Genomic DNA, 27,049 nt, shown 5'->3' on the forward strand with positions numbered 1-27,049 from the left:
CTAACCAATTTCAAATAACCAAATAAGCATTTATCCATTATAGCAGATAACAAAGTGAGATACTGTAACAATATGAGATAACCAAGGGACAGCTTAAGAGATGAGTGATAACATAGGACATTAAGAACAACAATCACTCATTTTATGGCTTTTGTTTTTATATCCTAGAAGTCCTTTCATTTAGTGTCATACTGTATGGCCTTATGTATCTAGGTTTTGTTCTACTGTAAATCTCTGTTAGGAGAGTCCAAGGTTCCTACTGATTATAACAAATGAGGGATACCATTGAGCCTATGTTCCTTTGAGTCTGGCTTACTTCACTTAATATGATTTTTTCTAAGTCTTTCCATTTCCTAACAAATGGGTCGATGTCATTTTTTCTGACAGCAGCATAGAATTCCATTGTGTACAAATACCACATCTTGTTGATCCACTCATCAACTGTGGGACATCTGGGTTGGTTCCATATCTTTGCTATGGTAAATAGTGCTGCAATGAACATCGTTGTGCTAGTGGATTTAGTATGCCCTTGTTTCTGGACGGTTGGGTAAATGTCAAGTAGTGGAATTGCTGGGTCATAGGGGAACCTGACTCATGGCATTGTAACCCCTTTGCACTTTCCTAAATAACAAATATGAGGAATTATATCCTAGCAAATATTCCAAAATTGTAAATATTTTGTGATGCAAATTATCTATTATATACAGAATATAATTAATTCCAGTTTAATCTACCTCTAAGTATCCTTGAAACTAGGAGATTAAAATGTAGAAAGTATTCTACCGTGAAGAAAGACGCTTTTCAGAGGAAAGAAATACCAATATGTCTCCTAAAGACAGTCTACTTTGCACTACGATCAGGCACAACAAATATCTTATTTTGAATCTGTAGGCTTTTACATTAATAACTGATGTATCAAAGCATAAGCCATAAATGTTACATTGCTGTCTTTATATGAATTAGATTTATTTCAGGACCAAAGACCTAAATCAGAAGAAGGAGTGGATGATCCCACGTAATAGATTTGTCATTTTCACGCTTCAGTTCAAAGCTGTATGGTTTTCTCTATCACCATCAATTATCTTTCAGAAGCTGTCAAATATGTTCTCTTTTACTTCATATGCAACCAGAAAAAAGAAATAAGAAATATGATTTTTAAAAGTAGAATTTTTATCAAAGCAGAAATACTTTTGAATTTTATTATTATTCTTCCATAACAAGTGAATTTGAAATTCCCAGTAGGGCTTCTTTACAAGCATTTAGTAATATTTAAGCAATGTCAGACACTAATTATCAGTGAAACATTTTTGGTCAATTTTTATTTTTCCCAGCAAACTTTTCATTAACTAGTCAAGATACATTATGTTATACATTGAGGCTAGATCCTTATTTTTATCTGAGCCATTCTATGATAATTCTATCTCATCTGTCAAAATTCATTATTTTCTAGAAAATAGGCCAAAGCAGAACCCAAATCAGGATTTTCATATCACAGACGTGGGTATTTTTGACATTCATTCCTGTACATTTCATATATTTCTAAAAATCAACTCCATAGAAAGTGATTTCACAAAATTTAGTTTTAAAGAAGGGATTCAGAATAACTCTTCCTCCTTTAATGAACAGAAAGCATTACTCAAAGCAGAGAAAATCAAGATAGGAACAGTTTTTTAAATCTATTATGCATGTGATAGACTGTACCCAATGTGATTTAAAATATCTTACAAACATGCATAAAATAGAAAGAGTAACATTTCACAAAAAGGAGGAAAGTAGGCTAAAAAAGAGAAAATATATGTCATGACAACCTACAAGCCTACTGTGGATAAACCAGAAAGATGGACATGACTGATGCAAATGATTGTAAGGAATAAAATTTACAACATCAATGAACTATAAAAAATGACTTCTAAGGAGGAAATAGATCATATTTCAAATCTAAATCAGACAGCGCTGTCTCTTGAGGGTCCTTAGGAAAAGAACATTGAAATGCAAAGGAGTCAAGTATACTAAAATGTCACTTTCCACTCCTAAGAGTTGAGGATTTCTTTGTTATTGAACTTTACAGCTTTTGAAATACAGCACAGTTATGTAATCCTTTTAGTTTTTCTAAAAACAAATAAGAGATTATCTTTATAGGAAAGAAATTGCATTTAAAATTATTAATCAATAAGTAGAGAAAATAACATGTCGACCAGCATTTCAAAATAATAGCACAACCTTAGAAAAAGAAAACTTATTAAGAAAAGTTTGCCTTCAAGGATTCATGTGCAAATTCATTCTCTTCTGTGACTGAGTCATTCCTTGATAGCAAGTCTGTAGATTTCTACTTCAATAACATTGTTGAAAGCTGCCCCTCTTTCCAGCCACGGTTACTGCTATCAATCAATTTCCTACTCCTCTCACAATCTCCTTTTATTTTTGTTAATAACCTGTTCCTGCCAATCCATTCTCCTTTCCATTTATAGACTAGATTGTCTGAATTGGAGCCATGTTTGCAATCATACCATCCTCAATACAGTTAACCTGACCATGTGTCTGCTTATTTAACACTATATGTTGCTGTTTCCTTTATAGAATTCATTAGGAGCTTTAATGACACACACTTACAAAATTTCCTTTTTTCAGCTGCGAGGGTTCCCCCACACTTACCTGGATTTGATAGTCATGTTTACATGCAATCTCAGCAAATCCTCATATCCTCCTTCATCTTAATTTCCCTGAAACCATCATTTCTATATTCATTCTTCTGTTGCCATGAATTCGATTTTTTAGGGAAAGGAACATTCTGGTCTTTCTCTGTATTTCTTATTTTCACTTTTTTGCTACTAGAGAGTGTTTGTGTTTCTGTTTCCCTTGAGAATAGCTTCCGAAAGACAGTTTAAATGACTTATTTCTCCAATAGCTAACTTTCCAACTTACAGTTTTATTTGTAGTTTCTAATAACAGTAACAACTGTGAAACCTATAGCTCATCCCAGGAAGGAATCATGTGTTACACACACACACACACACACACACACACACACACACACACACACACATGCACAAACACACACACACACACACACACACACTTCTTCTCACAGTAGCTATATTATCTCTGATTAATAAATTAAAAAAACTGAAGACTTGGAATTTATTCATCTTCTCATAGAATGCATAAAAAGTTAGTTTTGCCCAGAGACAAAAAGCAGACACTCAGTAGCTTCATTACTTTAAAAAATTTATATTTCTATGTAAAAGTTCCAAGTTCAAGGCCAGAAACAAACTAAAATATGAAAGTATTCTTAAATATTTTTACAAAAATGGACTACAGTATTCAGATTTTTAAATAAATCTGAAGTATAAAGCTTGTAAGTTATCTTGTTGCCATTTTGTTTGGGGGCTAGTTTCATTTTTGAGATTCTGGAAAACATAATAACAAAGACAAACTTTGAAATCCTGCTGAATCTGTGAACCTTCTTACAAGGAAAAAAATATATATCTAACATTTAGCATATCATTTAATTTCTAATTTTTATATTCTGGTCTTGGGGCTTGAGCCCAGAGCCTGGGAACAAACTCTGAGCTCTTTTGCTCAAGGTTAGTGCTCTACCACTTTAAACCATAGCCACATCTCTTTTTCTGTTGGTTAATTGGTGACAAGAGTCTCATGGAATGTCCTTCCTGGAATGGTTTTGATCCATGATCCTCAGATCTCAATATGGCTAGGATTATAGGTATGAGCTACCTGCACTTGGCTAGCATATATTTTTTGAAATGCATTGACTTCCTGAAGCCTGTCTCCAGACTTCCACTGAGCTTTTTCTTCACTTCTTTCTTGTGTTATACCACTGAAAGAATCTAAGCTGACTGATATCAGAGAGAAAAATACACCATTCCCTCAATGAAAGGCTGAAGCCTAGCCAAGATGATGCAGATGTCATCTGCTCCAGCATGGGTAGCATCCTGTACAAAGGCCTGTGAGGGCCTGCTGCTGCCATTCACAGCATGGATGGAAAATTAGTATGGTAAACATTCTTACCACTTTTCTTTGTTTACCACTTTCATTTTTCATCACTTATTAGAATTTTCCCCATCCTACCAAAAGAAGATTTTTATAGTTAACAACTGTGTATTGGTGTATATTTATCTGATATTTATCAGCTGTAACACGGGATTCACTTCTAAGGCCAAACACTAAAGACATTGGTCTGTTCTGAAGAGGATTGCCAATTTGCAGGACTCCAGTTAGTGTAAACAAGTAAATAATGAAGCTAATACTTAATTGAGTATGCTATTGTATCCTCAAAAAACACAAAGTGGGGGCCGGAAGTTGGGCCTAGTGGTAGAGTGCTTGCCTAGCATGCACAAAGAACTAGGTTCCATTCCTTGGTACACATACGTAGAAAAAAAAGCCAGAAGTGGGGCTGAGGCTCAAGTGGTAGAGCTCTAGCTTTGGAAAGTCCTAGGACAGTGCTCAGGTCCTGAGCTCAAGCCCAGGACTGGTAAAAAAAAAAAATTACAAGGTAATAAATTATAGAATAAGTGCTCATTACAAAAGGATACTTGGACACTTTCCGGGAGGGTGGGCAATGATCTCTATAGGCATAAGACTTGGTTAAGATCTGTTGAAATGTAGTAGGTAAAGGGAAAAAAATAAGCTTTTCTGGGTTATCTACAAATTCAATGCAATACCCATCAATATCCCAATGTCATTCTTTAAAGAAATAGAAGAGGCAATCCAAAATTTCATATGGAATAATAAAAGACCCCATATAGCAAAAACACTTCTTAGCAGAAAGAACAATGCAGGAGGAATTTCAATATCAAACTTTAGACTCTATAACAGAGCTATAATTATCAAAACAGCTTGGTACTGGCACAAAAACAGGCCTGAAGACCAATGGAATAGATCTGAGGACCCAGATATTAAACCACAGACCTATGGCCACGTAATCTTTGACAAGGGAGCCAAAAAAATAGAATGGAAGAAAGACAGCTTCTTCAAGAAGTGGTGCTGGAAAAACTGGTTAAGCACCTGCAGAAAACTAAAGTTGCACCCTTCTTTGTCACCCTGCACTAGAATTAACTCCAAATGGATCAAAGACCTGGAGGTAAAAGCCGACACTATGAAACCTTTAAAAGAAGGAATAGGAGATACACTTGGCCTCCTTGGCACAGGTTGAAACTTTTCTTAATAAGGACCAAGAATCACAACAAATCAAAGAAAGGCTGGATGAGTGGGACTGCATTAAACCGCAGAGCTTTTGTACGGCAAAGGACATAGCTAGTAAATTAATTAGGAAGCCTACAGAGTGGGGGAAGATCTTCACCAACCATACAACGGATAAAGGCCTCATATCTAAAATATATCAACAGCTCAAAAAAATTGAATCACTCCAAAACTAATCTCCAAAGTAACAACCATCCCATTAAAAGATGGGCTAAAGACTTACAGAGAGTCTTCTCTGACAAAGAAACAAAAATGGCCTATAGACACATGAATTGCTCAGCATCTCTGGTCATAAAAGAAATGCAAATCAAAACAACTCTAAGATTCCACCTCACTCCAGTTAGAATGGCCAGGATCAAGAAAACTAATAGCAACAGATGCTGGAGGGGATGTGGCCAGGAGGGATCACTACTACACTGTTGGTGGGAGTGCAAACTCGTTCAACCACTATGGAAAGCAGTATGGCAGTTCCTCAAAAGACTACACATAGAGCTCCCCTATGACCCAGCATTTCCACTACTAGGCATTTACCCAATTGTCCAGAAACAAGGACATACTAAATCCACCAGCACAACAATGTTCATTGCAGCACTATTTACCATAGCAAAGATATGGAACCAACCCAGATGTCCCTCAGTTGATGAGTGGATCAACAAGATGTGGTATTTGTACACAATGGAATTCTATGCTGCTGTCAGAAAGAATGACATTGCCCCATTTGTAAGGAAATGAAAAGACTTAGAAAAACTCATATTAAGGGAAGTAGCCAGACTGAAAGGAACTCAGTAGCCTCCCTCATTTGTCATAATTAGAAGAAACCTTGGGCTCTCCTAGCAGAGATTTGCAATAGAGTAAAACTTTGATACAAAAGGCCGTATAGTAGGATGCTAAATGAAAGGATCTCTAGGATATAAAAATATAAACCATATAATGAATGATTGTTGTTCGTAAGGTACTATGTTATCTCTCATCTCTTTTGCTGTCCCTTGGTTATCTCATATTGTTACAGTATCTCACTTTGTTATGTGATATATTAGATATAATTGTATTTGGATATATGAAATTGGATAGGGAAGGGGGAAAACAAGATGAGTGGCGGGGGTGGGAGGAAAGAAATGGGGACCAAGACATGAGAAAGGGTATCAATGTATGTGAATTAATGCACCTCCTATCTGGAAAATATAATGTAACCCTTCTTTTAATTACAATAAGAAATATATGAAAAAAAACATAAGTCTTTCTGTAAACTGTCGCTCTTGGAGGAACAGTAGCCTGGAGTGAAATGAGCTTGTTTATACATTAGGGAAACTTCTCCATGATGTGCAGAATGCAAAGTAATAACAAAAGTTTTAAACCTATAGTAAGATCCTCAGTGATTCTGAAACTGGAACAAGAAAGGGAAGTTGAGTTACTCAGGTAGTAAGTAGCTTATGACATGGAAAAGGATAGTTGAAACTTCAAGGAATGGATGCGTTGATTTAATAGTGTGTTCCTCTGTTCATATATCATTCTGACTCTTGGAGATGTTTGAGGAAGTATTAGGAAATCAAAAATTATATACTAGTGAGGTTTATTGTATGTCTGATGAGAAATTACAGAAGACTTCATATGTGGGAAGAGAGGGGTAAAAGAAAGGAGGTATTGGTCCAGAGTTTGATTTTTGCCTGGATTGTGTAATTTACATGAGGAAGTTAAAAAAAGAAAAGATTGGTTCAAGTGACTAAAAAATCACATTGTAAATATTTATAGAGAATAATTGCTAAAGAAGATTCATCCTAGTTTTATTATTAATTTTTAAGATATATTAGCTAATTGAAAATAAAAAGTAATTTAAATATTATTGAATGCCCACATACATGAACAAATACTGTCTAGGGTTTAAAAACAGTGCTCTCCCATACAATCTATTTCTTTATTTAATCAAGTTGCCTTACATCTTTGAATATTATATGCAATATTATAGTCTGAGGAAATTCCTTCTGTACTTTTTAATTCATTCAATGTTTCTGTTTCTTTTGCTGTGGTGGCAGTGGTAGCATTGGTCTTTTGGTCTAATTCAGAGCCTTATACTCTTGCTTGGACTTTGGTCCCATAGCACATACTCTACCATTTGGGCAACATCTCCACTTCCAGCTCTTCGCTGATTTATTAGAGATAAGAATAAAGTGGACTTTGTCCACTGTTCAGGCTGGCTTTAAACTTTGATTCTTAGAGCTGAAGTTTCTTGATTATTTGCATAGTCAATAGTGCCAGGCTCAAATACTTCCCTAAATATCAAGTAACTCCTGTTTTATTACTATCTTCTCACTTTGTAAACTATTCAATTTATTTGACTTTACTCTTTTCCATTTGTTTTAAAACTCTTTTATATATTTAACAGTACATATATGAATATATTTATTGTGACTGTTTTATGTATGTCAAAATAATAAATACATCTTTAGCATATTTTGTCAATTAACAGCTGAAAATTTGTTAATTTTTGCGTAAACTAAAGTAAGTGGCTCAAAACAAATTATTTGCCTAATAATTGAATGCACTGAATCTGAGAAGGCATATCTATTCTGATAAGCACTGTCCTCAATTCTGAGGGACATGTCCTGTGCATAGCAGTCACAAGCAACCTTTAAAACAATCTCCATTTTTAATGTAGTAATGAATCCCATTTTCTTTTTTAATGGCATGTTTAAAGTCACCAGGTAGATGGACCTCACAAGATATATTTTTTCAGATGTTATTTGTCATGCTTTCGCTGGCACCTATGAGTTTCAGCAATTTTTTTCTTGATTCATATCTGTTGCTAAGTAACATTGGAAAGTACAGCTGTAGCTTCCTTTCCTTCAAACTGCTGCTCCTAAATATGAATAAAACCACAGACATTTCTATTTTTGTATTCAGAAACTCACCACTTGCAAAGCTTCAGTGTCAGATCTTCTGAAGCATAATAATAGAGGCAGTAAATTTACAGGCCAAATAGTCCTTCTTAAAAAAAATTGCTTCCTTTACATCTCCAGATGCAATTATTATTTTTTCTCTTTCTGAAATCAATTAGAATCCTATAATGATCAAATTAAGCTAAGATCCAAGAGGCATCATTGCTCTGTCTCTGGGAAAATATTGATTGCTCAATAAATTGGTTAATCTGTCATCTATAAAACTATTAAATTTCATCATTAGGCTTCCTCTTCTGGTTGAGATCATTAGTTGGGCATACTAGCACTAAAGCACCAAGACAAATGGTGTTTTATTACAAACAAATTTTATAAAATGTTTTATTATGATTTGTGCTTAATTTCCACTTTTATCACATAGAAAAAAACAAAGATATTTAAATAATATTCTACTCGTAGACACTTGCCCTCGTTCCTTAATTTCTCTGTGACCAAATAAAAATATTCACATACGGAGAATGTGAAGTAATGACCCTCTGACAATGTCATAGGTCATTTCCATCTTCAGCATCCACATGAAGTCTGAACTTCAGTTCAGTTCATATCCCGTGGAATGTGAAAAGTTCATATGGTACTTACTGTCTCCATGAATTCAAAGTTTGTAATTGCTTTAGCAAGACCTTTCTCTGTAGGAAGAGTTCCCATAGAGTATATTGAACTTTTCAAATAGGATGTGTACTCTTGTCTATTATAATGATGAGTATTAATCTATCTTCCTCCTTAGGCTGTGACCTCCTGCAGAAAGAGTGTTTCGTATATTCCAATTCATTTTTTTAGCATTTCCAGTTTCCAGCACAGTTCCTGGCATATTACAGTTATTGTATATTTCTTTTTAACCAGTAAAAGTCAAAATGCTTTAGGGAATCTCATATATCCTTTGGCTCATAGAGATATATTTAACAAATTACTTCTCTTTGGAATAAAATTTCATGGAAGACAACTCTCCAGGCTCTATGCATACAGACACAATTTATGAATCAACTTAGTATATGCTTCTCTAGGGTCCAACTTCCTCCTAATTATATGAGAAATTGTACAGTAAAATGCATGAAACAAGTTGCAAACTGTCATTTATTTCTACCATTGTATGTAGCTGAAATATCATACTGGGCAAAATTGATAGGGAAGTTCCTTTACATAAAAAAGATTTATGCATTAGCAATGATATATAGAGAGTCACTTTAAGAATATTTTATTTCATCATAAACAGTTAAAAAGAATTTCCACCAAACTTTTTAGTAACCAAATATTATAAATGCTTATATGTGGCTACAAATTTATAAATGTAGCATGTGTTTTGATACAATATAATTTTTTGAAATGTACTGCAAAAGATCAAAGATGTGAATAAACTTATGTTAAATGTAACTGTTATTTAAATTATATCTGAGGAGTTTATTTGCAAAAGTGAAAACAAAACACATTTAACAATTTTCTTTGTACCTTAAAAATATGGTAACAATTATTTTTCCTTTTTATGATCTAATTTGTGCATTGTCACTATTCTGCATAATGTAGTGCTGAAAGAAATGTTTATAAAATTATTATGAAATAGAGTTGATTCCTATCATAATTTTTTGTCTGCTTTTGATGAGAGTTTCTTTCTTATACTATGGAAGCCAAATTGGATGAGTTGGCATGATGGAGAAAGAAAAGAGGAGCAAAGGTCAGAAGAAAGGGGGACAGAAAGAGGAAGGGAGGAAAAGAATTGAAGAGAAGGAAGAAATGGTAAAAAAAAAAACAGATAAAAGCAAGAGTTCATGTTTCTTTGTAGTTTTTAATACTCCAGAGTTTCATGGAAGTACTGTAAATTGTCTTGGATCGTCACTTAACCTGTGTGATATCATTTAAGCTATGTCTTTTGAAAAGAAGTAAGATTGGTTTAAATCTCCAAATTTTATTCATATTTTTCTACCTGATTAATAGGATTCCCAAGAGCAATGTTTTTCACTAAAACCCTGATTTTTTACTTGCTCCTATGTGTCCAGTAGTTCACATATGGCCCAAGGATTGCCTCAACTAAGGCAATTCAGTTCCGATTCACATGGTTCTTCGTAAGGTTACTGAGCTGGACATGTTTCATGATCAGTGTAGAAGCCAAGTTAGTATCAGTCACAGCAAACAGCTTCTTTGTCAGCCACACAATCACAGGACTAGACAACCCATTCTCCTTAGTGTACTATGCTCCTTATGGAGATATGAATTTTTGGTAGATATAGTTTGTTAAATGAAATGGATTTCTCATTATTTTATTCTACCTTCAGTAAAGGAACACCGGTACTTTATTTCCTAAATCAACTCACCTAGCTAGAACTGCAGTAAGTGAGTAGCCAGGCACGGTGGCTCATACCTGTAACCCTAGCTAATCAGGAGGCTGAGACCTGAGGATAAAGGTCCAAAGCCATCCCAGGGACAAAAGGACATGAGGTTCTTATCTCCAATCAACCTCTAGAAAATGGGAAGTGGGGCTTGGCTCAAGAGTAGGGTGATAGGCTTGAGCTGAAAAGTTCAGTACACTGCCCAGGCCCAAGGATAGGGTGGTAGCCTTGAACTGAAGAACTCAGGGCTGAGTTCAAGGCCCATGACCCACAAAAAAAAAGTGATTGCAAAAATGAAAACTTTTTTTTTTTACAACAATACCATTCAATTTATCTGTGTTGCATTCTGCCAATGCACCTATTCAATATATGCAGGGAAGATTTCTTATATTCAATGTGGAATCTATTAATTAAATTCAATAGAAATCAATATGCTGTTATTTATTAAAATACACCTGGCTTCATTTCTTTTTTGGCTTACTTTCTCCCTTTAAAAATGTCCTAAATTGGGCAGGAGTTTTGTCTAGTGGTAGAGTGCTTGTCTACCATGCATGAAGACCTGGGTTTAATTCCTTGGTACCACATACACAGCAAAAAGCCAGAATAGGTGCCGTGGCTTAAGTGGTAGAGCTCTAGTCTGGAGAAAACCCAAGGACAGTGCTCAGGCCCTGAGCTCAAGCCAGGACTGGCAAAAAAAAAAAAAAAAAGTCCTAAATTTTATCTAAGAAGGTTACGAAACTTTTCAAGTTTCTTAACCTGAATCTTGATTTTGGAATTGAAAGTTCAGAAAACAAAAGCAAATTGAAAAGTGTATTCTTGGCTTTAAAAGAGTCTCCAAAATTCTCAATTTCATTAAACTTCAACATGACTTCTAAACTCTATCCCTGGAGATCCAAGGATCCCTCCACTCAATGTCTGCCTGAGAAAATATAAACCTGCCAAGAAAATGTACAATTTAAGCTAAAAAATATCTAAATGATTGGATTTCTATCTCCCTCTTCTTTAAAAACAACTTTATTGATGGCTTAATGTATAGAGAGATTACATTCATTTAGTATTTGCATTACTTCTCACACTTTGATACCCCTGCTCATGTTTTTGTTCCCTTTCCTTCCCCCCACCCGCTCCTAATCATCTTGCTTTCCCCCTTCCCATCCCTATTTCAAATAGACAAACTTATATACAATAAAGCAGGTAACAAAGTCAGATACAATAACCACATGAGAGTAACCATAAGTGGAAAAAAAAGAGAATAGAAATAACTTCACATACTACACTAAGAACAACAATCACAAAGATAAACCCTCTTGTTTCCATATCCTAGATTTCATTTCATTAGTCTCATCCAGTATGTTCATAGCTTTTGAGCTATTGTGATCCTCTGCTAGGAAAATCTTAAACATGTACTAAATGGCTTCCTTCCCTCCTTTTTACAAAGAGCATTGATTTAGAACTCATTCAATTTTACAGATCATTCTTTCTGGTGAGGTTTATGGGAATCTTTTGTCTTAGGAAAATATTTATGGAGCCATTCTTTGAAACAAAATCATAAGATAAGATAAAAAATTCAATCTCCCTCTCTCTGTGGGAAAGCAGGATTCTAACATCAATAAAGGGTGGACAGGTGATGAAGATGACCCAATTTTACCTCCTAGTGACAGTAGTATTTTACCTTTATCAACCTTCCGGGGTTGCAAAGACTCTTGACTGTGGGGTGTGGTGGCTCACGTATGTAATCCTAGCTACTCAGTAAGCTGAGACCTGAGGATCAAGGTTCAAAGCTAGCCAGGGCACAAAAGTACCAGAGACTCCTATCTCCAACTGACCTCTCGAAAACGGAAATGAGGCTTGGCTCTAGGGTTGGGTGGTAGCCTTGAACTGAAGAGCTCAGGGAGAGCACCAGGCTGAATTCAAGCCCCGTGACACACCACAAAAAAACAAAAGAGACTCTTGACCTAACTCACGTTACACTGGGCCCACTTCATTGATGCAGTGTGAAGGAACTCTTGTCTTGTGTGAATTTGTTTGATCTTGAGAGAGCCTAAAGGAAATTATGAAGTTATAGATATATTCTTTCCAATCACATTGATAGTTATGATTCTGAAATTTTTGACTTAATTTTGTTTAAATTGGTTAAATTCTTTCTGGAAACCCTCTTAATAATTTTATAACTTTCATTTATTTAAGCTTTTAGAAAGTAATTATTTGCAATTTTTTCCTAAACTTCAAATAGCTGTACCCTTTGCAGGTATGACTTCAATGCATTTTATTTTCCTTTTGATCCTCATCTATAAGCTTCTGTTCAGTTTGGTAGACTGTGAATCTCTCGTTTGTTGGAAGCTATGTGAATACTTAATTGAATTGGGGAATCCACCCTTCAAGAGTGATTCAAATGTCTTTTTGTATGACACATGGGTCGGTACTTACCTCAATTGAAGCATTCTAGAGGTTCAGTGAGGAGGGTGATAAGTTCAAGACTGGCATGGGCTAGCTAGTGAGACCTTGTCTCAAAAACCAAAAGTAACACTAAAACAATTTTAAAAATTAAAATACAATCAGAAAACAATAAGAGTTATTTTCTAAGTGGAATTACTTAAAAATTAAGTGTCATTTTATAAAATTATTTCAGTATTAATAACAATTTTCTATATAAATATATAACAGTATGTATGTGTAAATACAATTTAATGATGCATCAGGAAGTTTAAAATTTCTGTGAAAGTAACATGAAGAATCAGATACTGTAACAATATGAGATAACCAAGGGACAGCAAAAGAGATGAGAGATAACATAGTACCTTAAGGACAACAATCATTCATTATTTGGCTTATGTTTCTATATCCTAGAGATCCTTTCATTTAGCATCCTACTATATGGCCTTTTGTATCAAGGTTTGCTCTATTGCAAATCTCTGCTAGGAGAGCCCAAGGTTTCTTCTGATTATGACAAATGAGGGAAACCATTGAGCCTAAGTTCCTTTGAGTCTGGCTTACTTCACTTAATATCATTTTTTCTAAGTCTTTCCATTTCCTAACAAATGGGGCAATGTCATTCTTTCTGACAGCAGCATAGAATTCCATTGTGTACAAATACCACATCTTGTTGATCCACTCATCCACTGAGGGACATCTTGGTTGGTTCCATATCTTTGCTATGGTAGATAGTGCTGCAATGAACATTGTTGTGCTGGTGGATTTAGTATGTCCTTGTTTCTGGACAATTGGGTAAATGCCTAGTAGTGGAAATGCTGGGTCATAGGGGAGCTCTATGTGTAGTCTTTTGAGGAACTGCCATACTGCTTTTTATAGTGGGTGAACGAGTTTGCACTCCCACCAACAGTGTAGTAGTAATCCCTCCTGGCCACATCCCCTCCAGCATCTGTTGCTATTAGTTTTCTTGATCCTGGCCATTCTAACTAGAGTGAGGTGGAATCTTAGTTGTTTTGATTTGCATTTCTTTTATGACCAGAGATGTCGAGCATTTCTTCATGTGTCTATAGGCCATTTTTGTTTCTTCTTCAGAGAAGTCTTTGGCCCATCTTTTAATGGGATGTTTGTTACTGAGCTATTGATATATTTTAGATATGAGGCCTTGTCCGTTGTATGGTTGGTGAATATCTTCTCCCACTCTGTAGGCTTCCTAATTAGTTTACTAGCTATGTCCTTTGCCATACAAAAGCTCTGCAGTTTAATGCAGTCCCACTTATCCAGCCTTTCTCTGATTTGTTGTGATTCTTGGTATTGCTTTCTTCTTTGCATATATACTTTTAAAATATGACATTGTCTATAAAGTGCTGCAATTTACTTCTTGATAATACTATTTTCCAGAGAACTCATCACAATTCTTTTGTTATATTGTTGTATTTGCAGGTTTAGAAAAATATGGCTGGCTTTTTCAACTTCCATGTATATACCCAGCCAAAGGTACACACAAATACACATGCACATACATACATACATGAACCTATACAAACACACATGTATATAGATATATGCAGAATGATATATTTTTTTCAGTTGAATAGATTTAAATATTCCATAGTTATAAAATAGATAATGAAGTATAAATTTCCAGGCACATATAAGTATATATATATATGTATATATATATATACATATATATATATACATAGATATTTATATCCTTTTTGTTACCAATCCTGGGCTTGAAATCAGGGCCTAATCACTAACATTGGCCATTTTAGCACTCTGCCACTAAAGCCACAATGCCACTTCCAGCTTTTTGTGTGTATGTGGTACCAAAGAATCAAACCCAGGACTTTCTGCATGCTAGGCTAGCAATTTACCACTGGGCAACGTTTCCAACCCCAAGCTAAATACTTTAAATGGTAATATCATTAGCAAAAGGGAAAACAGCAAATACCACAATGACTTAATAGAAGAATATTTGCTTATGGGTTCCAGATGATTAAGAAATATCATTTTTACAACATCAGATTGCCGAAGATATATAAAATTTTGTCCGTAGAAATCACTTCGGAAAAGCAGCTATTTAAAAATTGTATACACATTAATAACTTTCCATTTTAATCTATAGAAAATTTGTGTCTTGCCTGTGCCTGTTATCCTAGCTACTCAGGAGTTGCCAACCCTGGTATTAAAGTCCTTAAGACTCCAATTAATCACTAGAAAAGGTGAAGTAGGCTGTAACTAGGTGTAGGGTGATTGCCTTGAGCTGAAGAGCTGAGGGATACAGCCAGGCCCAGGGTTCCAGACCCAGCCTCCCGCTCGCCCCTCCCAAAAGATATTAAATTATATACAAAGTTATTCACTGACCTGTTCAAACACCACTTTCTTTTTTCAATTTACTTTTTAATGATCTTTTTTTAATTTATTTTTTATTGTAATTAGTAAAAGGGTTACATGATATTTGCCAGATAGAAGATGCATTAATTCACATACATTGATACCCTTTCACTTGTCTTGGTACCCATTTCCCTCCCCCCCCATCTTGGTTTTCCCCCCTTCCCTATCAAATTTCAAATATCCAAATACAAATAAATTCAATATATCAGATAACAAAGTGAGATACTATACCAATATGAGATAACCAAGGGACAGCAAAGGAGATGAGAGACAACATAGTACATTAAGGACAACAATCATTCATTATATGGCTTTTGTTTCAATATCCTGGAGGTCCTTTCAATTAGCTTCACATTATATGGCCTTATGTATCAAGATTTTGCTCTATTGCAGATCTCTGCTAGTAGAGCCCAAGGTTTCTACTGATTATGACGAATGAGGGAAACCATTGAGCCTAAGTTCCTTTGAGTCTGGCTTACTTCACTTAATATGATTTTTTCTAAGTCTTTCCATTTCCTAAAAATAGGGTGATGTCATTCTTTCTGACAGCAGCATAGAATTCCATTGTGTACAAATACCACAACTTGTTGATCCACTCATCAACTGAGGGACATCTAGGTTGGTTCCATATCTTTGCTATGGTGAATAGTGCTGCAATGAACATTGTTGTGCTAGTGGATTTAGTATGTCCTTGTTTCTGGATGGTTGGGTAAATGCCAAGTGTAACAAGGACTTTCAATTCAATATGTCCTTTTAGACATTCATTTTGTTAGTCTTGATTATGCTCTAGTGGTTTATTAAAAAAAGAAATACCATATTTACAACTTTCATTAATAAAATGTACTGTCAAATTTGCATTACAAATTTCATTTTTGCTTGAAATATCAATAAATGTATAAAATTCATTCCTTTACTATTTTCTTTTGGCTTATGTTACTCCCTTCTAGGTACATATTATTCTTTTGATTAGGCATCTCCTATTTTGTAACCTAGTTTTCTCTGCATAAGAACATAATTTGCTTCATTTACTATGATCACACAAGAATATCATAAAAGTCTGCACACACATAAATTTCTATATTTTCATATCTACAAGGAAATTTCTGAAAGTGGTTTTCTGAAGTCCAGAGACATTGTTGCATGAAGTCCAGTTATATTGCTGAGATTAGACTACCTACCTAAGCAATATATTGATTAGTGCTTCCTCCTAGAATTCAATAGAAAATAAGTATTTTATGGTGCCTCAACTTAATGTTTGCATTTCCTTGGGTTTTTGTCAAGTCAAGAGCTGATAATTTATATTTCAATATACTCTAAGCTGTATCTTTCTTATGAATGAACTCAGAAACAAACTTTCATGCAATCATTGCTTTTTGCTCCATGCTGTATTTCTTTCTTGTCAATTTCATGTTGCATCTAGGAATATTTTTCTTAAATTTTAATGATTCTTTATATAGGAAGGAGAGAAATCTGTTACTTTCGATACAAATTGCAACTATTTTCTAACTGTATCATTTCTGTCTTGACATTGCTTATATATTACTTAAGCATACATAATTTTAAAAACACTTCTATATTCATGATTTCAACATTGATTCGGAGAATTTCTTGATAAATACAAACTACTTTACTTCAAGACTACAAATCAAGATTCAGTTCAGATTACCAGTTTTGGAAGTCTTTCAATGAAAGATTAAAAATCAGGATGAACTCAAGATTAAAATGTCTTACCTACTTTTCACATTTCTTTTATACGATAGGTTTAATACATGCACATTCTGGGTTTTGAGAACCTGAGTTCATGCAATCGATTAATCCTATGTGACTGTTTTAAGAATGTCAGTAACTATACATTTAGTTTTGCTTTATAAATATCAAATTGCATTTTTTATTTTTTGCATGTAATGACAGTTAAAAATTAGGGCTGAAAATTTATTTGAAACTTTCATTCTTTCAAGTAAACACAACAAAGTAATAACTAATATATCAAATCATATATTTGATAGTATGCTTTCACATATAAATTCTTGCACTGCACACTATTTTTTGCTGGGTTTTGTGCTTGATTTTATTAATAACCAGAGAAACACAAACTTAACACCCACAAAGAAATGTGACAAAACACATACCAAAGTAGCTAAAATTGAAAAGCCTAACAATATCAATTAATGAAAAAGCTGCAGACACGAAAAGGGTCAATTAATTTCCCAATTCTGTCTTCCACATGCATGTCTTCTTGCCTTTCTGTCTTTTGCCAGAGGAGATGGTGCAGAGTAAAGGTCCTTGCCAGATGATGGTGCCCTGATACTGAATTTCTTGGCCTTTTAAAACTGTAAGCAAAAATTTGTTCTTTCTCTAAATCAATTATTCTATGGCATTCTGTTACAGAAACAAATTGGACTCATATAACCAAGCACTGGAAAGACTGTATCTCTACTGTTCTGAAGGGCCAAATCTGACATATATGAAGTTTTCATGCAAGTTTGTTTCTTTTTCTTTTTTTTTAAAAATAATTTGTTAACATTGATTTTTACATCATATTTCAAATGACATGTTTAACAAATGAGTATTTGAGAAGGGAGTCTCTTTATACAAACACTGGCACTTATTTTAGAACGTAATAAAAATTAGGCTAAGGGTTTTTATATCATACATACATATTGATCTATGTAATAAAATATTGTGTCTATAGTGTTATAGGCTTTTATGTCTATGTAGTTGTGTTTATATTTCCAATACCATGTCCATAGCATTGGGTATGCAAATATTGAGTCCTCGCTCTTGTGCTATCTGAATCTAATAGCTATATATTAAGGATACCATGCACCCTTTGTTCCTTTGGTCTAGACTTGTCTCACACAACATGATTCACTCTAGATTCATCCATTTCCCTGCAAATGCCATTAGTAATCTTGTATTCTAGAATCCATTTACAAATAATTTTTGCTATTGAATGCCACCTTAAATAAATTAAAACTCTTTTTGCACATTTCAGAGAGATTTTTAACCAAAAATAGGCCACATTTTCTATTTTCTATTTCATGAGCTCGGTGTTTTTAGCCATTTCAGTAAAATTAAAATCACACTTTCATGTTCTCACTTAGTTATCTCTTGAGAACATAGTCACTAACAAGAATGTAGAGATGAATGCTATGTTTTTTGTTATTTTTAAGCTATTCAATGATTAGTGGAAATTTCTTGATCTTTTTTATCTAAAATTTTCAAGATTTATCTTTTCACTAGGTATTTCTTGTCTGAAATTAACATTAAGTCTTATATTAAGTAAATAGTGAGATTTCAATGTGAAAACCTTATTCTTGGCACAAATACATTGGCCTGTTTCCTTATGCCAATTTCTGTAACTATTTAAACCCCTCTATAAGATCGATGAAGCTCAAAATATTCTACAATGCACTTGCTCGTGCAATAAAATCCAGAAAAAAGTATTGCTTTTTCCTAAAAGAAATATATTTCCAAATCTTATAAATGTTAGTCACAATTGACTGATAAATATTTCTTAATAAGCACAATTCTGCTCAAGTTTAAATTAAAGAAATATGTTATGCTTCATTATCTTTTTTTCTTGTTTCTTTTTTTTTTCTTTTTTTTTTTTTGGTCGTGGGGCTTGAACTCTGGGCCTGGGCACTATCCTGAGCTCTTCAGCTCAATGCTAATGCCCTTCTCCTGGAGCCACAGCACCAGTTGCAGTTTTCTAGGGGTTATTTGGACATAAGAATCACGGACTTTAGTGCCAGGGCTGGCTTTGAATTAATTTTCAGATCTCAGCCTCCTGAGTGAACTACCACACCTACCTACTTTTCCTTCTTGTTTCACTTTTAGTAAGTAAGAGATAGTAACATAAAAGACAATAATTTAGCTAGTGGCTCATGTCTGTAATCCTAGCTAATCAAGCTAATCAAGGATCGTGGTTTGAAGACAGTCTTGGCAGGAAACACTATGACACTCTTATCTACAGTAAAATACAAAAATAAAAAAAGAAAGAAAGAAAGAAAGAAAAGAAAAAGAAAAAAAGGGGAAAATGAAGCAGTGCTTTAAGTTTTAGAACACTATCCAATAGCAGGAACAAGTTTTATATTCAAGGCCTAAGAATAGCGCCAAAACAAAAAAAAAGTAAAGCAAAGCAAAGAAAAACAGTAATTTTAATATTAAAGAATGTAGAAACTAATCAAATAAGATATTAGGAGAGAAATATTAAAGAATATAGAAACTAACCAAGTAAAACCTTAGGAGACACGTTCCTTACAAGATTAATCGTATCTCCAAACCAACTTTTGATATAAGTAACATTTCCTTGCTCTTGCAAAGGTGACATGGTACAGTTTTCATTTATAAATACCTTTTCTAATGTGTCTGTGCTCTGAGTGATTGGATATCATTATGTCAGAAGACATTCCTCTGAGTTCAGTATTTTTGGACGAAGTGAAGACTAATTTATTATGTTATTACCTCCACTAAAATGAATTGGACTTGTAAAGGGTAGCTCGGGAATGATAGGAAACCCTTGTGAGGACATCATGATAGCTTTCCTGAACAACAATAATAAGAACCATTCTACTCTCTGTGTTATTTTGAAAATATCTCAGTAACATAAAAATACATTATTAATCCAACATAAAAAAGAAACTATGTGTGAATATTTTACATTATTAGGTTAACATATTACCTTAGCTTATATAAGTATAGTGGTTAATACATTTCATTCATATAGATTTTTTTCTAAGTATGGAAAGACATGTATTAACAACTTTAAAGTCACCTTCTAGTCTATGTTTACTGGAAGTAATAAAAAAAGAATTGATTTCTCATTCTAGAGTCTGTGACTTGGTCATAGATAGATTTTCTTCATTAATAAATCATAATACAAAAATAAATTTAAGGAAAATTGAAGAAAATATTATAATAAAGATAGGTATGAATACATCTTCACAAATTACAGCAACCTTGGCATATAATTGGGAAATATTTTATGGTACTGTTTCTTCTTGATTTAAAAACTCATTAACATTAACTTTTATATTTACTTCAATGTTTATTTTATACTTCTGAACATCCACAGACTTTCATATCCATTTAACTTCAGAGCCTGGATCTAAATCTTGCAAAGGGAATTTATTAAAGTATACCTTAGGCTCTTAACCTGAATTAAATTTAAGAAATTCAATATAAAGAACATGCCACTGATTCTAGTATTAAAAAGTCTGGTTTTCATTAATGTTCCAACATATATTAAGAAAAAGAAATTACTAGTTCCAATGCATAACATTTTTAATATTGCCTAGAAGTAGAATGCAGTGAGTAAAACAGTCTTCTATTAGGAAAAATTGCTTTCCATTGTAGATATTATTAAGCTTCATTGGAAAGATGAGTCATCATCTCCAGAAATCAGCAGCAATGGAAAACATGGACAGGGAATTCTTACCTTAAGTCATCTAGTCTGAGTGCTTCACACACAAAGTAACTGTAATAGAAGGCACACTTTGATTCAGAATTCATTAGTAATTTTCTGAGGTATAGAAATAAGAATAAGCCATTAGAACAATATCATAAATGGTTAATGATATAGAATGACAATTAAATTTATAACTATTTTGTTATATCATTTATATTAAATTTATAACTACTGTTGTCATAGAAATACCTCCAAGAACTAATTTTTCATCATAGAAGTTTCTCAAAACTTCACTTATAAACAGGAAAATTATACAAATATAAGAATATAACTGATTTAAAAAGGAAACCTTAAGGAATGCCTTAAGATACTTAAGCGTCTTTTAATATCCTGTGTATATAGAGAATATATAATTACAATGTCACAGCCCTTTCTGATTTTTCCCTTTCCATTAGTAACCTCAAGTTACAAATTTTAATTTTTATATAATGTGCATTCGATATGATGAGAACAGCTTTTTTTTTCACTGTATTGCACTTTAGGTTATTGCCAAGTTATCAAAAGTTCCTTATCTTCTTATAGTAAAGAAATCATCAGAGAGAACTTTATCTTCACATATCCAACTTTGTGTCTCTTCATTTCCTGCAGATGAGTGTGAATTTATAATTTATTAGACTTTTACAGGTATTCTAAAACTCCTCTCATCCATAGTGATCACATTTCACGTTAGCTGATATTTGTTGCAACTTTTAAGGCTTGTTATCACTGAATTATTATTTTTTACTGTGCACTCAGAGACAAAAACAACTTAAGTATTCAGTCTATCATATTGACTTTGGCTTCTTTAGTGAAACACATGAAGTAGAAGGTTATTAAGAGCAATTTTTACAGTGTTCCAAGCTGGAACGATTATAATCAAAGTGAAGGAAAATTCAGTAACTGGTGAGGTCTGCTTTTAGATTCTACTTTCTCCTTGTGTCTTCATAAAGTTGAGGCAAGAATGCGAGGTGCACTATTCTTTTTTTTCTTTTTAAATTTAATTTTGTTTTGTTGTAAAGGCAATATACAGAGGGGTTACAGTCAAATTAGTAAGGTAATGAAATGAGTACATTTCTTGTCAAATATTGTTACCACTTCTCATTTTTCTCCAAAGTTGTATAGTTCATTTCCAGTCTAGAGTATCATGTATATTGAATTGGTTCAAGCTTCTGCTAATAATGCCATCATTCTCCTCATCGGGCCACCAACACCAACACTTCATGAGTTGTAGCACCTAATTTGTGCCTAACATGAGCTTGGGATTGATGGTGCAGTTATGCCATTGCGTCCATCATTTTCATTTTTAGTAATAATGACAACACTTCTACTTATTAATAGTGTAGAAAACATCATGTTCCTCCTATTTTTTCTTACTTCTGATAGCTGTGCTCAGAAAAAACGGCATCGCCCCATTTGTTAGGAAATGGAAAGTCTTAGAAAAAATCATATTAAGTGAAGTAAGCCAGACTCAAAGGAACTTAGTTAGGCTCAATGGTTTCCCTCATTTGTCATAATCAGTAGAAACCTTGGGCTCCACTAGCAGAAATCTGCAATAGAGCAAAACCTTGATACATAAGGCCATATAGTATGAAGCTAATTGAAAAGACCTCCAGGATATTGAAACAAAAGCCATATAATGAATGATTGTTGTCCTTAATGTGCTATGTTATCTCTCATCTCTTTTGCTGTCCCTTAGCTATCTCATATTGTTACAGTATCTCACTTTGTTATCTGATATAATTGGATTTATTTGTATTTGGTTATTTGAAATTGGATAGGGAAGGGGGGAAAACCAAGATGGGGGTGGGAGGGTGGGGGGGTAGAGGTGGAGGGGAGGGTAATGGTGACCAAGACATGTGAAAGGGTATCAATATATGTGAATTAATGCAAATTCTATCTGGCAAATATCATGTAATCCTTTTATTAATTACAATAAAAATATAAAAAAAGAAGAAAAACAACAGAAAGTTAAGCAAGAATTCACCAAGAATTCACCAATGTAGAATGCGATATGTGTGTTATCTAATGGCCAATTACTATATTGTCTAACTAAATCATTGCCTATTTTAGAAAAAGTACATAAAATAACACGGAATAAAAGATTCAGATAAGAATAATACCAGAAGACATATAAATAGCATTACATGGCAGTGGCATGGGAATGAGTAAGATGAAAGGAGATGGAAGGGACAGATCATTAATGACATTTTGTATTGTACTAAAGTTATTGGATTTTATCCTGCGGATTTTAGGTGGGGAAGTGACCCTATCTGGAGTATGTTTGAAAAACGATTCTTAGAACAGCAGCGTGAAGGAAAGGTCTTACAGGGATCTAAAGAAGGATGAACATTTAATAGATAGGAAAGATGCAAAGAGCAGCATAGACCGTGCACATTAGTGAGACTTCAAAAATGTTTATTGAGTTGAAATGAATTGAAGAAGTTTGTGAAACTTTCCTTTTCCACTTCTTATTTTTGGAAAATGTCAATAGCGGCCCTTCATTGGGTTGCTTCAAAGGAATTTCGCTGAACCCCAGTGAGGGTGACATGGTTGGAGTCCAGGTGAATGACCCATCTCATCACAGATGCTTCAAAAATGTCATCAAACACGTCTGCAGATGGCCCCCTGGTTCAAAATGGTCTTTATAGGTTCTGAGTCTTATGCCACAGTTCAGATGCGTAAAATAGTCTTTTTTGTTATGGAATTAAATATGGAACCTAATTATTTCCTTTGTTTGGGTTAAGAACATTTCAGAGATGAGGGACATTTTGTTATAACTATTCTTCTTAGGTATAATGTTCTAGATTCATCTTTTTTGTTGTTAGTTTTTTAGGTCATTATAAGAAACTCTTTCCAATAAAATAAACCATGGAGGATATTTCTTGTTGATAATTTTGAAGGCTTAGTATTCTGAAGAGAAAGCTGTGATGATTCAAAGCTAACTGCAGGAGTTCTCTTTTTGGAACATTTTCATATTTTTTCAATGAAAAGTTTTTACCTTCAAATTATATTATCATCATGTTTCACTTATAAACAAATGTAAACATAAGCAATTGTTGTCTGAAGTACTAAGAGAAATGGTGAAAACATTATGTTAGCATATTTAGACCATTTAATCAAAATAAAGATTAAAATAAAGCAGAGCAGGATAATAATAGTAATACAGAAAATACAAATACTTAACAAAATTTATAAAATAATTCAGTTACATGTTAAAACTGATAAAAATAGATTGTTGCCATTCTGCGAACAGAAATAAATGAGATGGAATAAGATGTAAGCTTTCAGTTTGTAAACAAAATGTTAGAATCAAGTAAATATGGAGCCATCATATAGTTGCCATAGACAGTGAGAATTTCAAAGGCTGAAGGAAATAAATACATATTTCATTTTGAATATTATGTACCATGAACTTTGCTCTTGGTTGATGTGCCAGAGTTTGGAAGTTTAACTAAATTCACCTATGAGACTGTGAAGAATGCCTAGGAGGACATATTAAGTCATAAAAGTTACAATATTCTAAAGCATATCTGATTCAAAATTAAAATAGTCTAAATTTGAGAGAAAGATAAAATGAGATAATTGTTGCATAGCTAAATGCTTTAAGAACAAGTTTCAGAATGCAAATTAATAATAGGGAGATGTGTAATGTCATTTATCATGTACAATTAATGTAATAATAATTATCAAATGATAAATCATTAACAACTTAGTTCTGGTATACTTGATTTCTCTGAGGGTTTTTCATTCATGTCAAATGAAAATATTTCAATATTTTGTTAACATGACTTATGTATGTCATATTAGATATATCCATAAGGTAGTGTCAATAGAAAATATTTTTAAATGAAACAATAGGTGTCTACTTATTTTGAGTAGGAAAAGCAAGAGAAATAACTGAAAGTGTATAGAAAGCCAGTTTTTAAGAAATGACTCAGCTAATACATCTAAGTTTATGCTGACTCTGTGCACCCTCTATTGTAGGAATAAATTTGGGTCCTAGTTCTCACTCAGGCTGTGGGAATTATTAATGTAAGATTCTAGAAATATATTGGGTAACACAGACAGTAGGTCTAGACATTAGGGCGCGATAGGAAGTCATAAAATAATTTCTTGGAAATAAGATTAATATTCTACAGTGAAGTGTGCTAAAAAATGTACAAGAGCATGATAAAAACCAGAACTAGAAAGATTTTTATTGACCAAGATGGCTAGAACTGATGAGAAGTATCTGAGGAACTGGAGATGTGCCACAGACAAATTTTGCAGATCCTCCAACACTGCCTCGAGACATCTTGTTGCTTACTCAATTTGACAACATTTATTTTGTAGAGCGCTGGAGAATCTTATTTTCCCTTGGCTGCCAAATTAGAGACTTGTTTACACTAGTTTTCTACCTAAAGTTTATAATACTTAATTTAGAATTAAATAAGTTTAGGACATTTGCACAGTTATCTATATGTGTTTTTATTTTGTCAAAGATCTACATGCTAAAAAATACTAAAGATTAGCATGCTAAAAAATAAAAGCAGTCTGTGACCATTGTTTAATTTTGTAGCCCAGTACTATTTTCTGTTCTGATTGCTTATAATAAACTTTGCTTTCCGTAATTGATAATAATGTGAGAATTATTTATGAAGGTCTCATCTCATTGTTTTATGTGATATAAATTGATTAGACAAATAGGACAAAAATTAAGGTGGTTAATTTAACTAAATGAAGATGATCAATAGCTTTCTATTAGAAGAAACTTAATGTTTATTTCATCTTTATTAGTACAAACAGATTTTATAAGTCAAATATTCAAATTCCATTTTACCAGAATATTCCATACGCATACTTTTCACATTTGCAGTTTTAAAATAAACTCTTCAAAGAAAAATATTTAGCAGTTTATTCCCAACAAAACAACAGAGCAACACAAATATGAGATTGTAACAGAATAATGTTTAGTATAACACAATATAAACTATGTAAGAGCTGTAAAATTAGACACAGGATATTTTTTGAAAAATTACCTTAAGTACAGAATTTTTACTAGACTTTCTATTTCAAAGGCAATTTCCTTTTGTTCATATGTAACTGGACTGCATGAATCATAAATCTGTGCCTTCAGTAGAAATGAATATTAGCAAACCAAATTTCTTGCTTGTAGTTGGAAGAGGATTTATACCTCAGTGAATTCCCCAGTAAGGGAAGTATATTTAAAGACTGGGCAAGCCATTGATATGTGACTGCGACCAAAGGATATCAGCTATACAAAGTTGGTAGTCTTAGTACACTTTCACTTTGAAGTTAGCTATGTATGTATGAATACAGGTCATGTGCTGTTTCATATTTTAGTGAGAATAATAAAATGTGTTCCGTCAATGGCAATTAGAACAATGCATTCCTCTGAGCAATGCTAAGAACCATCTTTGCTCTGAGCAAGGTTTCAGTGATAGAGTCTCTGCTGAGATAAACCATCCATGCCATTGGTTTATAGAGTTGCTTCTGAGACCAAAATGTGCCATGTGGAGCAAATTGAAGAGATTGTTCAGAAAATCTGCTTTTAATAGAATGAAAGATAGAGGATTAGGTAGAGTTTGAGCTCTCATAAAGATTTTTTTCAGAGCCCACATCCATCCCATGAAACATCCCAGTCTGGAATAGCAACTCATATTTGTTTTTGTTTTCAAATTGAGATAATAGGGGCAGAATTTGATCAAGACTGACCAGTCATTGGACTTGAGGAAAGGCAGGGCACAGTCCAGTGATGCATCTTCTTCTGGTTAAGGAAAATATTTTTGGAGCCAGACTTGCTTTTTAAGCATTAAAATTGTACTCTTTGCATTTGGTCCTGACAGGAGAGGTAGGAAACCTGCCTTAATAAGAACTAGATTCATGTGGGATGGATATCACCCTGCTTGTACAAACTACACATTCAACATTTTAGTTTCCTGGAGCAGATAAAAGTTATGTGATTTTTTCCCCTGTTAACGGAGTTAGAATATACATTAGTTATGTACTTTTCTGACTGCTGGAGTTCAGTATGTGCTTATTCTCAATTGTTTGATCAAAGTGTTTTCTTTGTTCATTGCAATCATTGAAAATTAGCATATATCATCAGCCATCTCTTGCAAGCAGAGTCCTAAAACATTTTCCAAGGGATGATTTCTATGAAAACAGGAACTAAGAATCAGATTTTATGTCTATGTATATGCTTCTGACACTCTGACTTCGTATTAGAGACTGTAAATATAAAGCAATACAGGGGCAATATCGGCTTATTCTACATTACTATCAGC

General features: G+C 33.6%; 1 long non-coding RNA gene across 2 annotated transcripts in view; it reads right to left on the minus strand.

Moving 5' to 3' along the window:
• Nucleotides 1-1,020: 1,020 nt before the first annotated feature.
• The window catches only part of LOC150056778 (uncharacterized), a 35,742-nt gene continuing 9,713 nt past the window's right edge, over nt 1,021-27,049 (minus strand). For both annotated transcript variants that reach the window (XR_016536984.1, XR_016536983.1), the window contains 3 exons: nt 20,754-20,792; nt 17,443-17,643; nt 1,021-1,114 (listed from right to left, as the gene is read on the minus strand). This is a non-coding gene — a long non-coding RNA (uncharacterized LOC150056778). The remainder of the gene's footprint in view (nt 1,115-17,442; nt 17,644-20,753; nt 20,793-27,049) is intronic.

Source organism: Megascapheus bottae, chromosome 11 (genome assembly GCF_031878675.1).
Source record: "Megascapheus bottae isolate mThoBot1 chromosome 11, mThoBot2.hap1, whole genome shotgun sequence".
Lineage (NCBI taxonomy): Eukaryota > Metazoa > Chordata > Mammalia > Rodentia > Geomyidae > Megascapheus > Megascapheus bottae.